The 20,758-nt window shown below is 42.5% G+C and overlaps 1 protein-coding gene across 4 annotated transcripts in view; it reads left to right on the top strand.

Annotated features, from left to right (window-relative positions):
• LOC118506634 (irregular chiasm C-roughest protein-like) overlaps nucleotides 1-20,758 on the top strand; it is a 205,486-nt gene that overhangs the window by 152,838 nt on the left and 31,890 nt on the right. The window contains exon 2 of one of the 4 annotated variants that reach the window (XM_036044009.1): nucleotides 223-253. The exons of the other annotated variants lie outside the window; for them this stretch is intronic. The gene's annotated coding sequence lies outside the window, so the exon portion shown is untranslated. The remainder of the gene's footprint in view (nucleotides 1-222; nucleotides 254-20,758) is intronic. 4 annotated transcript variants of the gene reach the window in all.

Raw genomic sequence — 20,758 nt, 5'->3', positions numbered from 1 at the left:
TAGGGAGCAGTCGTCATTCACGTTCATACAAAACGAATCCAAAGCTAGAAAGATTGATAGTATTGTATCCTCAACGAAAACCATCTCCCCGATGTGCACCAAATAAGCATTTTATAAGGTGCAAAAATGCTTACCGTGAACTTCTTCCCATCGAATCGAACCGTTGCACGATAAGGTTTTCGAATGCTAACCTCTCATTTTCTTTGCTATTTTTCCTTCCAGATACTACCAAAGACCAGATATTCAGAATCAGGTACATAAAGGCAACTATTGTTAACAGAGTGAAGATGTGAAGACATTTTGGTAAGAAGCGAGCATATAACCTCCAGAGGATTTGTTTTTTTCTTTCTTTGAAAAATTATTCTCCTCGTACTGCAACCATGGATATTCTTCGAGTGTGAAAACTATCAAACACACACACACACACACTTTGAAGTAGAAGCGTGCAAAAGGACCGAGTAAAGCTGAAATTCGTCTCTCAAAGCGACGTCAAAATAAAAGCAAGAAACGAAGCTGAACTATTCCCAGCAGGACACGCTTAAGATGCTCGTTTTCGAAACAGAGAAACGACACGCTAAAATGTAAATGAGCTCCATCTTGTTTGGCGAGCTTAAGCAGCAGCAGCAGTTGGGCGGACCGTCGAAAAGCTTTTTGGGATGCTTTTTGGGATTGAAGACGGTCTGTGCGCTGCTATACAAAAACACCAAGAACCAAAATAAAAAACATCACCTTAACAGAATGCAGGGGCTTTGGGTGGCGGGTCAATAGCGCCGGGAGGAGGGGGGTGAGAGCGGGGTTTGGTTGGAAATTGCTTCACCATTACGCAAATCGGGCGGGTGGGCGTCAAGTAGATAAAGCGACTGCATTCGCCGACAAAAGCGAAGAATATAGCGCTGCGCCCTTGGCGCCCGGGCCGCGAAATTCATTCGTAAAGTTCTAAAAAGCGGAATAACAAGATTATTAATTTGTTTACATTCTAGATTTCAGCATTATCCGTCCCAAAAAACGCCGATACTCCATCCTCCGACAGGGACTGGAGCGGATGGTACGGGAATTTAGTCACTGGATCAGTGGAATCCAGCAATCCAGTTTGGGGGATGCCCAATCGGCCAGCCTTTTTGGATTTGTAGAAGGCAAATTGAATTTGGCTTGTTTTAATGAAGCACTTGTGCTGGTGTCGTGTGTGTGTGTGTGTGTGGAGTTTGGGCGAGCGATTCAAGGCCACCCGATACTGTTAATTGGAACAAGTGATGGCAAATAATGATGTCAAACTAATCCCAATAGAATCCCAATCGAATCTCAATCGAATCCCAATAGAATCCCAAAGGAACCCATTTGATTCTAAATCGAATCTCAAATGAATCCTCGTCGAATCCTAATCTTGTCTCAATAGAATCCCAATCAAAGCCCAATCGAATCTCAATCAAAACTCGATAGAATCCTTATCAAATCACTACGGAATTCCAAACGAATCTCCTTCGAATGTCAATACTATACGGGTACCACATTAATCCTTACAGAAAGATATCCCAATGGAATTTCAACCCAATTCGAATCAAAGTCCAATCGAATCCCAATCGAATCACAGTTGAGTTTTATTAAAATCCAAATGTTATCCTAATTGAAAACCGATAGAATCATAAGCGGCACCGTAACGAATCGCAATCCGATCTAATCGAATTTGAATAAGAGTTAGATCGGATTCGGATTGGATTCAGAGCGAATTTGAATTGAGTTTGAATTAGATTCGGCTCAGAATCGGACCGGAATCGAATCGGATTGTTAAGGATCCAATACAATTAGAATCTTTCTAGGGATTGAAACTTTGAATCTTCTGTGTCTCAAAGCTCCCAACACTAATTGAAACATCGTCGTTCTTTGCTGTTCGATCGGGATCGATCCCACGAAACGGACGTCCTTCGACAATCGATTCGATGTCGCCTCGTTGTTTTTTTGTTCTCACTTGTCTCTCAACCCCCCTTTTTAACCCTTCATCTGGAAATCGTTCGGAGCAGAGTGTGTGTGTGTGTTCAGAATGGTGTAATGGGAAGCAAGAAGCTGGGCTTGTCCTGAAGAGAACGAGCGAGTTTTAGGTGGTGATTATGCCTTTCTCCGAAAACCGGGATTTTTTCCTTTGATCTGCATAGAACGACGAAGCCGATTGTTGTTAAGTTGATTGGTGAGGTGAGAAGGGAAGCGGAGGAAGAAGGGTAGAAGAGCGGGTGCAGCAGCAGCAACTTCGCGTATCCTTTCCAATGGACCAGTGTGTCCCTTTTTTTTTTTGGGGACCACCCGCTGGGAAGTGGATGATAAGCGGATTAACGAGCAGATGTACAATCTTCTGGCGAGCTATGCTAACAAGCTGAAGCAACAGCACAGATAGATATAGTTCGGTAGTTCACTTTACCATGAAAGCCTCCTCCAGCTCCCCCTCTCGCCCTTTTGCCACTCACCTTCGTCTCCGTTGAAACGCATCCGATCGAGCCCAATGTCTTATTTTCCATGCTCCACGCAAAGCTCGTTGGGTGTTCGTGTTTTTGTGCGCTTCTTTGCTGTGAAGAGCTGAAATTCTTAGCAAAAGCCGAGTGATGGGAAAAACTGGGAGAAAAAAAGAAAGAGAGAGGGAGGGTGTGCCGATAGAGAGGAGACAGTAGACCTTCGCTTTGCGCGTGTTCATCCATTGTTCGTTTGATCCGTCCGTGAACTGCCGGCACCGTAGTACCCGGGTGTTAATTTCCCTATCTCGCTCTAGCTAGTTTTCTTCCAATTTTCCAGCGTGGAGTGTTTTTATTTTCTCTCTCTCTGCTTGGTTGATTCGTTTCCTTTTCCTCCAGCAATGACACACAAAAAGCTGGAGCACTTTTGAAGACTAGCTCATGGGATCTGTGGCGTGGCAAAGGACCAAGGACAAGTAAAAACACCACCTCGATACTCATTTTCTTGCGTTGAAGGGAATCGAATGGCGACACGGGAGCGAGGAAAGGATGAGGTTTTGCAACGCTGCAAATGTGGTTCGTTAAGAGGCAAGTGCACGGATTAAGACTGCTGTTCGGCTGTGTCTTCTTGCCATCGATAGCATAATCTTTACAATTAAAATTAAATCATTTTGGCCTGTTACTGCATTCTACAGTTTGGGAAAGATATTTTTGTGAGACAGACCTGTCAAGATTTGATAAGAAATAAATTGATCTCACTAAACAAGTGGCTTCTGGAGAATAGTTTGAACTGGAAGGCTTTAACCTAGAGAGGTTATAGCCTGACCTTATTTGCCTTCCTTGAATTTATTTTACTCATAGCTGAGTATTCAGTTTTTGTAAGAGAAGATGAACTTCGGACAGGATTTGATATCGATTGCTTTTATTGCAAAAATTATATCCATAAAAAGCACGCAGAAGCATTTTCCCCGGTATTAGTTGAACTCGCCATTACCATAGTTCTCCCTGTATGTTGAACTCACCATTGGGCAGCAGACTCATTAGGCTCTGGTGTGCTTCTCATGTCATGAGCATTCCACCAAACAACCCAACAAGCAAAGTTCTTCCAGACCTTCCACACGGAACGAAAGAGAGATTTGGTTGGCCCAAGTTGACATGGGTTCGTCAGAGAGTCCGGGAATTTTGGAAATCTGGAAAGTCAGCTCGCGCTGGAGATTACACAAGCTGCATATTATCAGTCATGCGCTCGTGAATTCTTGGAATTCGGAAAACGCCTAAAGGTATGCATTTTGCATACATGGTTATATTTTAAACCAGATATATAATATAAATCTTACATTTGGTAATATAATCGATCGGAAATAAATCGATTTCAGTCATTATTTTGAAATTTATGTTTAATGTTTTCCAGCAATTAACGTGAGGCCAATAAAATTAGATTATGGCCCTCTATATGTCAGCTTGCAGAGCACAAAATAATCTAACTAGCTTGAACTTTTTTTATATTATATAGCTGACTCATACAATGTGTTGACTATAAAAAACTTTTGTTTTTGATGTTTTTTTCTTCGACAAGACTTGCGTTTTAAAAAGCAGTAGCATGACCTTCCTTGGAAATGCACTTTAGCTGGGCTCATCTTGTAAGGAAGCAACGGGTTTCGTGCCTGTCACTTTCGAAACGAAAATCAAAAAAACAAAAACCACTCCTGGTTGGTTCGGCCCGATCAATTATTAGCGCCGGTTCTCGTGCTCGGTCCCGCAGGTCAAATGTAAATTTCATCAACTTCCCGGGAAAAACGGCGGGAAGTAATCTTCCGCGCTCCCGGCAGGTCCCGCGGTCCAGCTGCTCCATCGGGACCCGTTGGAACGGTTTCGAAAGCTTCATTTCGTTTGTTGGTCACGAAACTGTCCCACGTTTTAAAATGGTGTGAGAGGTTTATCCTTTTCCAAGAGGTTTGTGTTGCTATTCACTCACACACACACACGTTGGTTGCTTTTGTTTTGTTTTTTGGTCCCCCACATTTGCTTGAGCGCCATTTTTCTTCGGTAAAGTCGGAATGGCGGAATGGCGCGTTTTACAATGGATGTTGAAGATATTTATGGTGCTTTCTTAGCCTCTAAAAGCCCGACTCCTTCTTAGCCGCCGATCTCGATGCGGGTCTCATCTCGTCCTCGGACGTGAGGCGATTTGTGGAGTGGGTGGGGAGGGGGGGAGGATTGAGAAAAGAGGAAAGGTGGAATGGAGCTTTCATTTTGGTAAAATTTTATTACCGACCAACCATCCAGGACAACCGACCGGCAGCTATTCGAATCCGTTACCGTTGAATTATTTATTTTCCCAAGAAAAAGTAAAAACGAAACACACACACACACATTCCGGATGGATGGATCGTGTATGTGGAAAGTCGAGTTTTGGAGCTATGGTGGCCCATCCGGTTAAACGATTGACAACAATGGTAGCGGGGCAGAAAACTAAGAGGAGCCTCAATCGAGTTCCCAGGCACTCCCGCAGGAATCCTTTCGGTTCGGTGGCGGTTCCGAAATGGTTTCGATTTCCCGCGACGGTCTTAGACGGACGACTCCCGGGAAAATGGAACCCCCCGTCAAAACCCTGGTGGAGGCAATGAATTGCTTTTAAAACCGATACCGATACCTGGAGGGTTTTTATTTTTTGAGGTGAACCTGGACAAAGACGAACCTTCCGATCCTGATTGGCGTTTCAGCTCGCGGTCAGATTCCTCGGCGATTCTTCTTGGGCAGGTGACACACTGGGTTAACCGCAATTTCTCTTTTTCGCTCTCGGTCTGCTATTTCTCCGCTTTACACTCGCTCATACGACACTCCACACCCGCCAATGTCCCATATCCTTACACACACACATCCAACATCCACTTCAATTTTCCAAACCACAAAACCCGGGCACCGTGGCGCGAAAGTATCCACTGGGAAATATCGGCGAGTGGATTATCGCGGGAAAACCCAGGCGGTTACTGCCCTGGGCTCGTTTTATTCGTCCGCAGTCCGTGCTCTCGTCTCTATGCCTCTTCGTCACCGTCGCGTTCGGCGCTTTCCTTTCATCACCCGGGACATTTCAACTGGCGGGTGGGAAGGAAGACGAGGTTTTGGATGAGGCGGGGAGCAAATGTGCTGCAAGATGAGCCTGCAAGAGAGAGCGAGAGACAGAGAGACAGAGAGAGAGAGAGAATGAAGTCGTGCGAGAGCGGTAAAAAGAGTCAAGTAATAATTTATCGTCACGCATGGCTGGTACCTATAGGAATAAATAAGCATTGCCGGAAAAGCATAAAATTCCCCTTCCCGCCTTCCCTCTCCCGTCACCCCTTTCCGATCCCATATTCTCGTGCAGCGTATTCTGTTTCCATCGTCCGCCATCGTTACAATTACATAAGCTCATGCGGTCGTCCAGCATGGGGCGTCCCGATGCCGTGGGTCGTGAAGCGAATACGACGATGTTAAAATAATGAATCATTCCCTGCGCTTTGCGTTTTGAAGATACTTCCTCCATTTCCACTTCAAACCCCTCACCACGTCTAACCCCGTTCCTGGACCCGCACCGGGCTCACCAAGCAAAAGGGATACACCGTGAAGGACTGCTGAGTCCTTGAGAGATGGGGTTTTTCCTTTGCTTTTCTTCTTCAATTTTTCCTTTGAGTTGCCCCCCGTCCCCCTCCTCTCGTTGCTTCGTTTCCTACCCCATTCTCCTCTACCACTCAGTCTACAGTCACAGTGGGAAAACGGCCGTTGAAAATTGCGTGGCGATTTTTCCCGGCGACCTCGAATCCCGCATTAGCGACGGACCTCAGTAATTCCTTTTTTGCTCACTCGTTTCTATAATAATTTTGTTTTCAATTTCTCTCTCTCTTGTTTTTTATTTTGTCCGTCATCCGTGGCCTTTCTCTAGTATGAACTTTCCTGCTCGGAATAAAATGAGAATCAAAACAAGATACTAAGGATGTATGCATGTAGGCCACATTAGTAAAACGATTTCGCTTGCTAACATTTGGTCGTTACGTCTGTCGGCCTGTTCGGGGAGATAGGTCAGCGTAACATGAAACAAAGAGCAAGTGTTTCGCTACCTGAGGACTTTGGTGGGTTGTGGGAACATGAGAAAGAGACAAGCGAAAAAAGGAAACGAGATTGTCGAGTTCTTTTGAGAAGGCGACCTGTACAAGATTATGTCCTACGTCTTATCTAGGACTCGGTCCCTGATTAAAGTCCACAGTTTTGAGGGTGCTTGTATGGGATTTTGGAATGATGATGATGATTCACACAAAAAAGAAAACTTCTCAAGATCTAATATGACTTGGAACCCGGTGACATGCGGATGTGTTCCTACAAGCTCATAATATTCTCTCAGAGTTATTGTACTTAGACTAGAGATAGGCGGATCGACCCGAATCTACGAGTCCGAACCCAAACTCGTTGCATCCACAGGTCAAATTTGAGTCCTATAGGGATGACTTCGGTGGTAGGGTGGACGATGATAGATGCAACATACGACAGGACCGGGGTTCAAATCCCATCCTGACCACTCCAGTGTAGTGAAGACTGACTATCCAAGTACGTGGTATCATTAAGTCTAGTAGCCCACAATTAGCTGGCATGATCTAAGAAGTCGTTAGGCCAAGAAGAGAGAGAGAGAGAAAACGAATCTCGGTGTTTTGGAACTATATTCAAGCTCAATTTAAAGATCAGTTTTAAAAGTTCGAAGAAACAAAACATAGTTTTTTGCTTGGGAAATATTCGCTAAGGAATCCAAATTTATAATCACGTTGCCCGAAGTCAGTCGAAAGAACGAAGAAGCAAAGAAAAAACAACCTTTTTTCGCCGGAATGAGTAGTGGAACCTAATTTAATCTGGTTACCGTCACTAAACGTGTACCAACGTGTTCGCTTAGACCATCCATCCGTAGGAAATTGTATCAATTAAGACCCTTTCCATCTATGTATCTGTGTCCCTGCACATCCTGCGCTCGAGATACAACCAACCCAGGTGAAAGGAACGCTTGACGGAGAGAGAGAGAGAGAGAGAGAGAGAGAGAGAAAGAGAAACAGAGCGAGAACGTACCCAGGGACGATTAACCTTAATTACGCTAGTTTATCTCCGGACAGGGATGGCTTCCACCGTGATGTCATACCGAATCGCTTGGGATTGGGACACTCGGGACACGTCGAACCCATCATAACCGATCAGATAGCGTGCAGATCTCGTCGAGATACCGTTCATCATCTTTGGTATTTGCTCCAGTTTTTGAGTAACCTGGCTGACAATGGTTTTCGGTTGTGACCTTTTTCGCCCGAAATGTTCAGGCTCTAGCTGCGTGTCTGAGTGTGTTTTCCTATGAATATTTTATTGCGCTGGAAAGAGAAAGGTTGTGTAAAGTTTCTTCTTGGAGCTTGGAAATTTGAAGAAAATCCACGCCAAGTAAGCATATTAGATTTGACGCATACATTACTTAGAATCACAAAATGTTCTTCGGCGATGATTAAATTTTAAACAAGCTTCAACATTATAAACTCTTCATTTTCAAACATATGGCGTAATTATTCGTCTTCGTTGGAAGAAAAAAAACTACAAAAAATATTCTAATGGGACCAACTGTCACCCGCTGAGACCCGCTGTTTAAGGATGGGAAATAATCAAAAGGTATGGCGCAAAAAAAAAAGTTAAGAGAGACACCACTTTACGGATATTAATTCACCTTAAACCGCTCCCTCGCACGTTCATTGTCCGGGTCCGTATTTAACAAAAAAGCAAACAGCCATGCACCGTCCGCATAATGTCGGAAAATTCATTTCAATCAACCGAAACCCAGGCTGTTTTTTTTTCGCTTCCTGCAATGGCAAAAGGTTAATTCTATTTAGCAGCACCAGCCAGCTAGCCACCCCCAGTAGGTGGTACGGTGGTACGGTTTCCGCTTAAGGGTCTAAAAATGCGTATTGAAACATCAAACGTCCGGTGGGGGGGGGGGGGGGAGGTGTTGGTCTCGGGGCGAAAAAAGGCAACTAACCACCCACCCGCTGGCTCGTTGTCCTTGCGAGCCTTTCCGGGGTTTGATGACGGGTTGGCGTTTTTCGTTTTCTTTTTGAAGCTCCGTTTTTTTGCTGCTGTTGTTCTTACACACCGCCCGTGATTCGTTTGCTTTGGCGAAAGATCGTCGTTCGGATGGAGTTTTGTTTGATCAGCAGCCTGATTAAAGAGGACGCGCTTACGGTGATTACAGTCGGCGTGAAGGCAGGTGGGCCGACCAGAACGACACTGACCTATTGATGGTTTGGTATGTATCGTTGTAATTAGGCACACATGCACGCTCACACAAATGCATAAGCAGGCGTGATAGAGTAAACACCTTCAAAGATGGCGTTTAAGCGATGGATTGATATGCCAAAGCAAATGTAGTACTTGAACCAGCGACCGACGCCTACAGATATCACGGCGTTGAATCTCAGCCACAAGATTTTCTCCCCCATATTACAAGGTTGACTTGGTGCAATCATTGTAGAGATAGCTGGAGAATATCAGAGAGGAATTTTCGGCTAACCCTGAAGAAGGTGGCAGAGCACTAGCTATACTCCTACCATATCGTCATCGATGTTAATGCCGAATATATCAAAATAGTTAGGGTAAAAATATACGAAGCATTGAGCTTATTCGGAGACCCATTCAAGCATAGAAGGCTTGTACAAATCAAAATGACCCATATAATACGTCAGAAGGTCCAAGAGAGAGGGTAACACACAGAGACACATTTCTTCTTCGTAGACTCCTCTGCGTAGCAGACGCTTTTTCCACAGGATTGATGAGACTTTGAAAAGCAAGGATTAATCTTTGGTGAGATATCTCTCAAGTCATCCGGAACTTCAATCTCTTGCGTTAAAAAACACTTATATTAACTGCATGATTAGATGAAACACGATTACTTGAAGAATCCTTAAGAATATTGTTAGTCAACTGGGTTGATACTTCAGGAATTGTTCCATTTAAAATCGCTTGTTGCAACGGACGGCAGCTAGAGCAGAATAAGACTTTTAAAGTTGCTGCACTTTCATATGCTTCAGAGAATGCTGACAGTGGTCTCTGTAGAATAGAAGATTTGAGTTGCGTTTCAGAGGCAGGTCCCAGTGGGAGAGACATGGGTTTCATTGTTCAATACTGAGGGTATCAATTATGTTACGGTTTGAGAGGAAGATCCGAGTGAGATATCTCTCTTACCTCCTCCGTTAAACACTTAGGATATTTACTGTTCAGTATTAAGAATATATCTCAGTCCAACACTAAGGATATCTTTATTTTTATTTACTAAGAAGCTCTGTTTGAACTTTTGATATTACGTTTGAGAGGAGAACCTATGCTCACTTATGCCTCTGAGACATGGATTCATCTGCCCCACACTAAGGATATCTTCCGTTTCGCGATCTGGAGAAAGATCGCGGTTCTCACATACGCCTCTGAGACATTAACTCTTCTGTTCAAGCCAGAGGATACCTTCGGTTTCACGTTCCAGAGGAAGACGCCTGTACACAAAAATGCCTCTAAGATATAAATTCCACTGTCAATGACTAGGGACATCGTTTTTGTTGCGTTCGAGAAGTCCCGGAGAGGCTATTTACACACGTATTTGTGGAAGAAAAAATAGGAGTTGCTCAGCAATGACGAGCTCTATAAAGCTGATCATTCCATGCGAGTCACACCGGATGACCGAGACCGAAGTTGACATGGCGTGATGGCGTCACTGCATCATCCAGAAAGCCGAGGATATTGAATTGGAACATGACGCTAAAACGTCGTAATATACCACAAAAGGAGTGTAAACATAATAATCCTTAAATGTGTTTGCAGCAAGCCGGCTATAAAACGCTTAAAATTCGATTCTTAACTAGCACACCCATCGGTAACGATTGCTTTGTGACCGAGATGCGACCGCCACACCTCACACCGGTAACACTGTTTTATGTCCTGTCTAGGCATTAGCCATAAAGAAATTCACACCCCGATTTTGACGTGAGTTAGTGGGCGAGTGCCGCAGTAAACTCACAAACCGCAACCACGGGTAACACGTAATGGAAAACTTGCAGCGCTCTGGGAAAGCGAAGTGATGGAATTCGTGGGCTCGGGCCACACACCGTTGACAGTGCGGCAATAACTTTACATCGCACGCACGCACGCTCCACGCCGAAGACTCACCGGTACCGGAATCGAATCGGTATCGAAAGAATGGTAAAACAAATCAACACGAGTTGGCTGCAGGAGGGGAACGAACGAACGAATGAAATAAAAGAGTGAATGACTGAGAAAGAGAGAGAGGGACAAACACACACACACACACAGACAGGTGAAAAATAAAATTGGAGCAACTTCCTGCCAACGGGCTACGCTACAGCAACAAAAAATCCTCAAAGTCCCGCGTGGGATTCGAGCGCCCGCGCGCCCGGATGAATCTTTCATCGGATGAAGTCACCAAGGCGTACTAAACTGTCAGTTAAGCGAAATTGAAGTCGATAAACTGCCAAACAAAGGAAAAATCGCACCGAATACCGGCCCCCGGGTGGGGTTGGGTTTTTTTTTCTTTTTTTCTTTTTTTTTGGAAGGGGATTTCTGCTCGTCTCGTGCTTCGTGGTGTGCGCTCAGGCTTTTATCCTCGCCTTTTTTTCCCCATCCCATTTTCTCGTCCTTTTTTGTGTGTTTGTGTTGCTTTTGCTTTATTTTATCGCGGGAGGATGAATTTTGAAGAGTGCTACCGCGGCGTGCTCGGTATGATTGTTGCGGTTTGCCGGTTGGCTAGATTAACGTTCGCGCGCCCGTTTGAAGGTGTCGCCATGGCAGCAGCCGATTTGGCGAACCGAACGCGAACGATTGATTCCCAAGCCTGCGTTTCTTTTTTTTTTTTGGTTCGGTTTTTTGGGTGGAAATTGGTTGGACAGGGAAACTGAAAATCCTCCTTCACGATGGATGTGGAGTGTTTCGGGTTTTTGCCAGTGGCAGCGTTCAATTACCCTCACCCGGTTAGATGGGGGAAAGAATTGATTCTAGTTTTATTGTCATCATTTGTTACCTCCGTCAAGCTGGGTGATCCTGTAAAGGTATATTCTAGTGAAGGAGATACAAACAAAAAAATCTTAGCAATAAAAACCGTTACAATAATCGGCTGGATAAAGCTAGAGACGGTTTTTATTTGGTGGTTGGTGGACTATTTCAAATAAAGAGTTTCGTTCCGTTTTGTTTAAGCTGTTCTCCTATTTACTTCAAAAAACTTTCACGTAGTAAAACAATTACACAATCGATCCCTATTGAAGATACCTGCGCTGTAATTCCTTATCGATATGAAGCTTATCAATTAGTTGGAACATGATCCAACCAAGATAAGGTAATATTGCTTGTAGAGAACAATGCAATTGCGTTGTAAGACTACTTTGATTATTTATACAGGGTTTCGTTTCATGTGATAGAACTCGCTCAGCAGAATGTTTTTCAAATGGATAGTGGAAGCATATAATGGCATACAAACTAAATTTGCAAAGTTACAAAGAAAATCTATATTTGATAGTGGTTTCTCCTCCAAGTGTTTGACAAAAGCTTATTAATCTATCAAATCATCAGGAAGCATCACCAAACCCTGTCACTAACATTCAGATAGATTACATATTAAAAAAAATCAAATTCTGCTTTAATCATCACTCCCTTAATCCACAGTTGATCGCAAAATTTCACAGTCCTATTGCATATTTCCGCTAACCATTTGCATGATTCCATTACGTGATAGCAAAATTCAAACTTGAGCTAACTTTATTCTGCTACCAATTCAAACGAAGACCAGCCCACCGGAGCCTGGCGAGTATAATTCGCTGCATGATGATGAGTGCATCGTACAGCTCGTAGAGCTCGTCATTGTAGCGGCTTCTCAATTATACATTGCAGCACTGTGAGCTGTAATTTTTTGACGCATATTGTGTTTTATTTTTGGTCAAAATTTGTTCGATAAATACATTTAGCACTGTTGTTTAATGCTGGGTGGTCCGATGGCTGAGGTGACAGCGGTGCAGGTCTTCGCACGACAGGACGGGGGTTCAAAACCCTTCCGAATCCGTTCGGATTTTCTACCATGTTACGGTTAACATGAAGTCATTGAAAGCTAGACATTAAAAAAGAAAGGAACTTGCCTTATACGGTTCATAGGCACCGAGTAGAACATGCTTAGTGAACTTAAACACATATTGTAGCAAGTGTGTTTCCCGGCTCATCTTTGGCTTTTTCTTTATTCACTCAATATCTATGCCCGCCATTGGACCAAAAATGAGTCCATAACACTCTGATGCCAAAATTAATGATCAGGATAGGAAGGAGGGGAAGCGGGGGTGGGGAAGGGAAGGGTTGGTTCATGGAATAAGATGCAATATTGAATTTGACGTTATTCACCCATTTTTGACGACACTAAAAGCGCACTGTGCAGCTTTAACAACATGTACTGCGCTTTGCATACATTTAGGCGTATTTCCGTTAACGGTAGACACATTTTCGATTTCGATTTTCTATATTTTCTATTTTATTATTATACTCTATTTCATCCTGGTGACAATGGAAGAATCTGTTGTATGGTATCTATAAAGAATATTTTATTTTCTTTAGTTTATTTATTTTATTTTTTTCATAAAGAACGGCCTGGCCGTATTGCTTGAAGTTTATTTTAACAGCAAAAAAAGTTATGTTTTTGTAGCTCATTAGTATAAGATAAGACCTCGATTCAATATTGACTTTAACCTAGCAGAAATGATGCCTGCCGTTAACTTATTTTTAATAAAGTAAAACAACCACATTATATCAGAAAAGTGATATTATAAAAATCGTTTTGGTCAAGCGATTGAGACACATTCATACCGAAAAATATTTGTCTCCTCCCCTGTCGTCACTGTAATTAGTATTTTTTTTCTGGTTTAACCCTAACGATTAGGTGCACAGCATACGTCCTTAACACAACAGGAGACCATGACCTTAACAAAAGCTTAGGTGTTTATAATACTTGCCGCCTGATGATGCATCTTGTTGATAAAAAAACCATGATACTTTTATTCGTTGATTGGTTGCTCAAATTATCATCTCAAAAAAACTGCAATCTATATTAGTTCAGCAGCTACTTCAAATTTATAACTCGCTCTAAATTTCCAGGATAAGATTCATGCACAGCGGGAACAAAACCAAACCCCCCTCGGGGGGCGAAAAGCGAATTCTTCGTGAACCATTACCATCACTCCAAGGCGCTCCAAGGCTGATGGAAAAATAATTTAGCTCTATCGTCGGATGAAATATGAAAGCAATATCCATCCATCCTCGACTAGCTACTTTTCCTGTCTGAGTGTCAGAGTGTGCAGGAGAAAAAGTAAGACATGCAGCAAACGAGAAAAAAACAGCACACACACACACACAAGACGGAGAGATGATGGAAGCATTCCCTTCAAATTAATCGCATAAATCAAACTGCGCCCAAAACCTGAACTTCTTAAGATTTACTAATCCGACGGTTTAATGGAGTCGGGCAGGACGCGCAAAACGCGCTCGGAAGCGGTGGTAGAAGAGGAATTGCACCGTTCGTAATACAACAACAACGAACGGTGGAAGGTAAAAGAAAACAAAAAGAAAAAAAACGACACAGCTCTATACAGAAAACCCACCGATAGGCGACCCTTACTGAAGAGAAAATGGAATAGAGGCAATGGAAAACCTCCAGTCAACAGAATGGTTTGTGGAGTGTTTCGGGGGATTTTTTTTTTTTTTTTGTTCAGTTTGATACGCTTTCACTTCATTCTAAGTGATATTTTCTAACCCATGCTCACACACACACACAGAATGTGCTGCAAATTTGGCACTGCGTCATCCTTCTCAACATACACACATACACAAAAAAAGAAAATCGAAACGAAGACGATCCTCGAAGGACCCGAACGAGCGCCAACAAGCTCTTCCATGGAATCATTTCCCTTCTTTTTTCCTGGTCGCTGTGTGTGTGTGTGTGTGTGTAGAATCTACAGAAGCACGTGGAAATATTTATCCCTCCACCCCCATACACACCTCTTTCTCCTTCTACCACACACACACAACCCACACACACTGGCACTGGCAAAATGTGAATGATCTCTTAAGAGGCTTTCAGCGAAAATACGGTTTTTCAATTTTTCATCGCTTCCATTACCCATCGGTTTTCGGTGGGGGTTTTTTCGGGTATGGTTTCTTGCTCTCTCTCTCTCTCTCTCTTTCTTTCTCTTCTTCTTTGTGTGTGTGTGTGCGTGTCCCACCGGTCTTGCGTTCTTGCGGTTGTGGTTGCGAACTAACAACGCGGTACTACACTGCGCCGAACATCTGTCCCTGGATGCTATTTTTCTTCCACCGCTGTTTCGTTGCTGCTTTATTCCCGCAAGGTATTGCTTCTACCGCCAAACCGACGCGTTTTGATAAATTTTGGGCTGCCTCGATGCGGGTTGACATTCGCTAACTTTGGGTCTTCTTCCTCTACTTTCGAGCCTTACTTCTTCCTCTACTTGCGAGCGTACCTTACCTTAGAAAAAAGGGATTTTCAAAAAGATTTCCAATAATCCTCAACAGCGACTAAGTTTAAGTCAACTTTTCCCGTCAAGCTCTTGCACTCTCTCTCCCTTTCGCTTCTGTTCCGAGAATACGGAGCAAAAGCAAGCTACACAAATCAACACAACTGCTTCAGGTTGATTTGTTTCATCGGTCCTGCCGAGATATTCCTTTCCCGGGTGCTTCAGGTGCAAGTAAATCATCGTCGCTTTCGCCCAATTTCGTCACCGACTCTTGGGAACATAACCGCACATTCGCTGTTGCAGCTTACTGTCAAACCGCGTTCCCTGACAGCTTGGTGTAAAATCGAATTCTGTCAAATCGGAAACCTATTCCGGCACAAAGCACATTCCACCGCAGCAAGTATGGAGCAGACATTTTTTATTTCTCTGCCTGATTTTTGGTCCCCAGTTTTGAACACTTCGTTACACCTCTTGTTGATCATTATTGGTAAAAAGCATCAACTAGCTGAAGGTTTATGAAATGGAAAATTCAATTAAATTGTATGGGTGTGTTTTTTTGTTCACAATTCTTTTTAATAATTTATGAATAGTACTTTTGAAAGGTAGCTTCTCTGAAGTTCTCTAAAAAAAATTAATTGAATTTTTAAAAAATGTACTCCTTACTTTATTTTTAATTTTTAATAAGGCCAGCTGTCATTCTAACATGAGAAAACGTAAATAATAATGAAAAATCTGTGTTGTCCATCGAACACTGACACACGTTGTGCTTGAAAAGGTTCTCCTAGCCCGGAGAAATTATCTTGCATTGGTAAAGCTGGTTGATTTTTGATGAGTGGGTTCTGCGTTCAAATCCTATTTTAAAATGGAAAATAAAATAATCCACTGTGTATCGGCGGCTTGGTCAGAAATATTATGCAGGTGGATAAGTTGGTGAGAGTTTTGAGCTATTTAAATCTCAAAGACCGGTGCCACTATAGCCTCGACCACTAGACCCTCCCCATAACGAAAGGATAGACAAACAGTAGCCATACCAAACATGGAACAATGTGTACTCAAGATAGATTTGCAGCTGAAAGGTAATGTGGAGTCCATAATCAATATCAAGTCCAATATCAACGAGTTAAGAATTAAAAAACGAGTTCACGATTCCGAATTCAAATTTGAGTCCGGAAGCTTAAATGAGTCTGGAAGCAAAAAAAAATCCAGAATCAAAAACAAGCCCGCAATAAAAAAACGATTACAGAATCAAAACGAATCCGGAATTAAACAATGAGTCCGGAATCGAAATGACTCCAGATTCAAAACCAGTTTGGCATCAGAAATGATTCCGGAATCAAAAACGAGTCTGGAAGCAAAAATGAGCACAAAATTAAAAATTATTCCGAAATCAAAACCTAGAATCTGGAATCGAAAAGGAGTCCGAAAATGAACGAATTCAGAGCTAACCGGGAATCACTCTTTCAGATCGGATCTTATAATTGTTATGTGAGATCGGATTGAAATCCTGATTCCAAATTCCAAACGTTCATATTTAATTTGAATCATATAATCGACTATCGCGAGATTCAACGGCAAGTACAGAGGTTGGGAGCTTGCTAGGTAAAACGATATAAAAAAAAAACAAACAAAGATAAAACGAGTAACGATCGAACTTGAGTAGACTAAATGCTAAAAAATATATTTATTCCAGAGCCCCTAATTTAATTAATTTAAATTGGTGGTGATAGAAGGACACTTCATATTCAAGGTACAGGTTCTGGGAGCTCCCCCAGAATAATATCCTTGTAAACGCTTTTTAGACGTGTTCGAAGATAGATCGCAAACAAATTTAACAAAAGGTCCTTAAGAGATCTTGAGAACTGCAAGTTCAGTTGCTTTAGTCCTTAAGGGAATCTTGATTTCTGTTACATTGCCATTAAAAGGTTACCGTATCAATTTGGAAGATTACGTTTACACTGAAGCTTCTTAAATTCTGCTTGAAAAAACTCTTACCAAGTGTGAAACAGTGCATAAGCTTAACACTACAGCGTCCTTTACAGTCTTTATTGCGTCGGTTTGATTTATAGAATATCTTCCTTTTATGAACTCTTTCAAACTGTTCAAACGAACGGATATTCCTACCTTTATTGACGCTTACATATTAAAAAGGATTTTTTCTTCTAATTAAAGTAGAAACGCTTTCTGAGCGTTCCCGGAATAATAAAATCAGACAAAATTGGAATGAAAAGAAAATCCTTCTAGCAAACAACACAGCCAAACCTTCCAAGAGGCATGGAACACGAATCAAAAAGCGACAGAAAAAATATGCCAAGAAGGTTCTCTTACTTATGGCCAAATGCGTATGTTTCTTCCCCATGCTAGCCACCATCCTTTCCGAGCTCAACCGACTGTCCATCGGTAGCGTAGTGGCACAACATATTTTGCCGATAGGTAACAACTCCCTGGGCACCGTTCACCGATACACCGAGGCCCGGTCAATCAATATCAACGGGGAATTATACTTTCGTACTGTTTTGGGGCCATGACTTGTATTTTCTCGTTGGTTTTTTCTTCTGTTTTTGTTTTTACCTTCACCTGTCTTCTTTGCCGAACCCGTATGCTCACTCACTACCTCGGGTCGGAAGAGGTTGAAAAGTTGCTAAGAAATTGAGCTCCGAACAGCTTCAGTTAAGAAGAAGATCTCTTTTCCTTCCGATACGCTTTTCCTTGCGCAACTTTTTCCCTCAACCAGCAACGAATGCGTATCGTTCTGGGGAGGTGGAGGGGGGGGGGGGAGGGGGAGAGGAGGTTTTCAAGTGGAGGGACTTATTAATAATTCAGGTGCGGCAAAAGGTGACAGCCAAACGTGGATTATTTTAATGCCACCAACATCCTCCCTCCTCCACCCCAACCCCATCATCCTCCTCCCCCCCCCCTTTACCGCTCGCATGAACTTTACCCCACCAGGGAAATTGGGAGGAAAATGTATCAAATATTTAAGCTAAACCCTGCTGTCCTCCTGCCACCACCAAGGCCCCCTTTCCCGTCGGGTGCAATTGCGTGTCAGTGAAGATACACGAGAAGAATTCATTAATAGTGGTTTTGCGCTATTCCGGGGGGCCAGTTTTTGAGAAAGTTTGCTTTTGTTTTGTTTTTTTTTTGCGGTCCTGTGTTTGGCCGGGTCCGAACACTGGTGGACACTTCCTCGATACTATAACAACTTCTTTCCATTACATCTCAGCCGGGTTGTAATTAAGGTGAATCGAACCGTGGTTCACCGTGATGTCGGTCGCCTTTTTCTTTTTTGCTGGCTCGGCTAGGGAAGAAGTTTAAACCCATGGTGGAACGGCACGTTTTATTGGTTCGAAAGAAGATAAAAAAACGAAACTCTAAGTGAAGGTCTTTATTTAGGCTTTTTAACAATTTATAAGGAACAGAGAAGTACATGTCAGGAACGTTTGGAATCACTTATAAAGGAAAATGCACCAGTAAAACACACTTAAGTGAAGTAATTGAAATGAACGCATTCATGTGTTCATTTGAGGGTGAGCTAGTTCATTATGACGATTGACTATTCTACATGTGACCTATTTATGAGAGTGTTTGTGCTTGACCATCTAAATCGTAAACCCTAATCGTCGGAACTACAGTGACATCAGCTTATCGTCACTTTTGAAGTACTTTACGTTTTTGCCATCCATTTTTACAAGCTTCAAAATTTCAACAAGGAAGGACACAGGATCTAGGAATAAAATGAAATAGGATTGATACTCTAAACAAACTATTTAAAGGATCAGCTCTAAAAACAACTCTGAAAATCGTCAAGAAGAAGCTAGTGATGAAATGAATTTCACTTGTAATGTATACTACTATCGAGTTAATTGTAGGTTTCGTGGCTCAGAATTCATTTCTATTGGCGGCATAGTTTCCATCCTAGGTAATCATTTCAATACTAAGCCGTCACTTAACCTATGCCTATATGCTGGAGATATTGAACTCCAACAGGTTGAAGGCTGGTAGACCTGGGAGAAGAGAGTCGTTTTAGTCCACAGCAAATATGGTGGGATCTAGGAGAAGTCTGTTGCTAATTCGATGGTAAAGGGCATAAACAGTGACTGAAAAGAGTCATCAAGATTCTGTTGACAGGAGATCCACTACAAGGCTTGATGGGCTCTAACCCAAAAGAGGATCAACAACCAGGATAGGATGGAAAAAGCTGATGATAAATCCAGTCTGGACATCATGGCCGAGCCAAGAATAGACCAGCCTATAGCGACATATTCCAGTAAAGGGCAGGTTAAGCAAATCTAAGGAAGTGGAGATCATGGATTTTTGACAGCCTAACAGCCAGACATCCTAGCTATTTATAAGCTTTGCTACTAACAAAGTCAAAATAGGAGGTCCAGGAGGGTATATTGTATTGTATAAGTGTAATACAGTGGGTGTAGCTCAAACAAATCACGATGTATCTGGTAAACGAAATCAGATAAAGCTTATGAGGGCACAGTATTAGACCTTTCATACAACTTCAAATTATAAGGAGTGTAGGACAGTTACGAGAGTTCAACAGTTAGCTTAGGAAGATCAAAGATCACAGGAAGCAATCTCCATAGAGCAGAACAACTTTGAAATGGTAGATGGAAGCAGAGTTGTAGACCAGTAGAAGCAATAAAAGAGGACTAAAAACTCTTCCTCGAGGAGCTTCAAAAAAATTGGACAGATATGATCAAACTCTATACTCAATACGATCTCTTGCGTAGGAGGAATTTGGAGCATTAGCTGAGGATCGCTCTCGATGAATCGATGAACTCTCTTAAAAAATGTATTGTTGACTTACCCGTAGCATCTTCGATGACTCTACCAACCAAGTAAAGCTTTATTCATGCAACTTGGAGGTTCCCCAGGGAAGTGTCCTTAGTCCGTTCCTCTTCCTCTTATTTGTCAACTTTGTCACTAATAGTTGTAGAAGTTAAGGAGTTGTTCCTCCCGATATCGGGTCTGGGTGATTGTTCGTCACTTCAATTTTTCCTCGACTCCTTTTCTCGTTAGTGCTCTGTCAACTCCGTTGATCTATGTCCCACTAAATGATCTGTTCTCGTAGCCCTATCCTCCATAACAATGTCTTCAACTCTATCCAGCTTCACCGTGTCCACATTATTCTCCAGCTTGGTGTATCCCTCGACGGAAAGCTTCTTGTTATCGACCACTATCAAGACTTATTGTCCGAAGCTTTCAAACTGCTTGATTTTATTCATTTCTGATCGTTTATGTTTGCAATCCCTCTTCTGTTGTCTCATGCATTGGAGTTCTTTGGTATGCCTGTGTTGTTTGGAACTCATCTGCCCAGATCTGGATTATTTGAAACTTGAGTTGTCAAATGCTTAGTTTGGAGTCGTCAGAAAGTAGAAGAGTTCTGTTTAGGTCTAGGTAGGCTTCTCGGAGTTATTGACGTTCCCCTACTCTTCCGCGTTCCATTCTTTGCTTCTTCACACTCCTTTTATCCACGTTCTTTCGTCGCTGATCTTCCTAGGCGCACTCGTTATGGCTCTGATGATCCGTTTCTTGTCCATCTTTTTCGATTTTGCCTCTGCTTTTGTCTCCTTTTGTTCCTTCTCCTCACAGACCATTCAACATTCAATCCTTAATCCCTCTTGAGACTCGAAGATGAATTCTTAGTTCTTACTTAAAGATTAACGTTATTTCCTGTTGAACCTTTAACAGGTATGTAATATTGATCATGAAGATGAAGATGACAGTAACAAACCTATAACTCTAGGACGCGAAATTCAATTT

The sequence above is a fragment of the Anopheles stephensi genome, chromosome X (genome assembly GCF_013141755.1).
Source record: "Anopheles stephensi strain Indian chromosome X, UCI_ANSTEP_V1.0, whole genome shotgun sequence".
Lineage (NCBI taxonomy): Eukaryota > Metazoa > Arthropoda > Insecta > Diptera > Culicidae > Anopheles > Anopheles stephensi.
The sequence above is the reverse complement of the archived record's forward strand: the minus strand, read 5'-3'. Positions and strand labels throughout refer to the sequence as shown.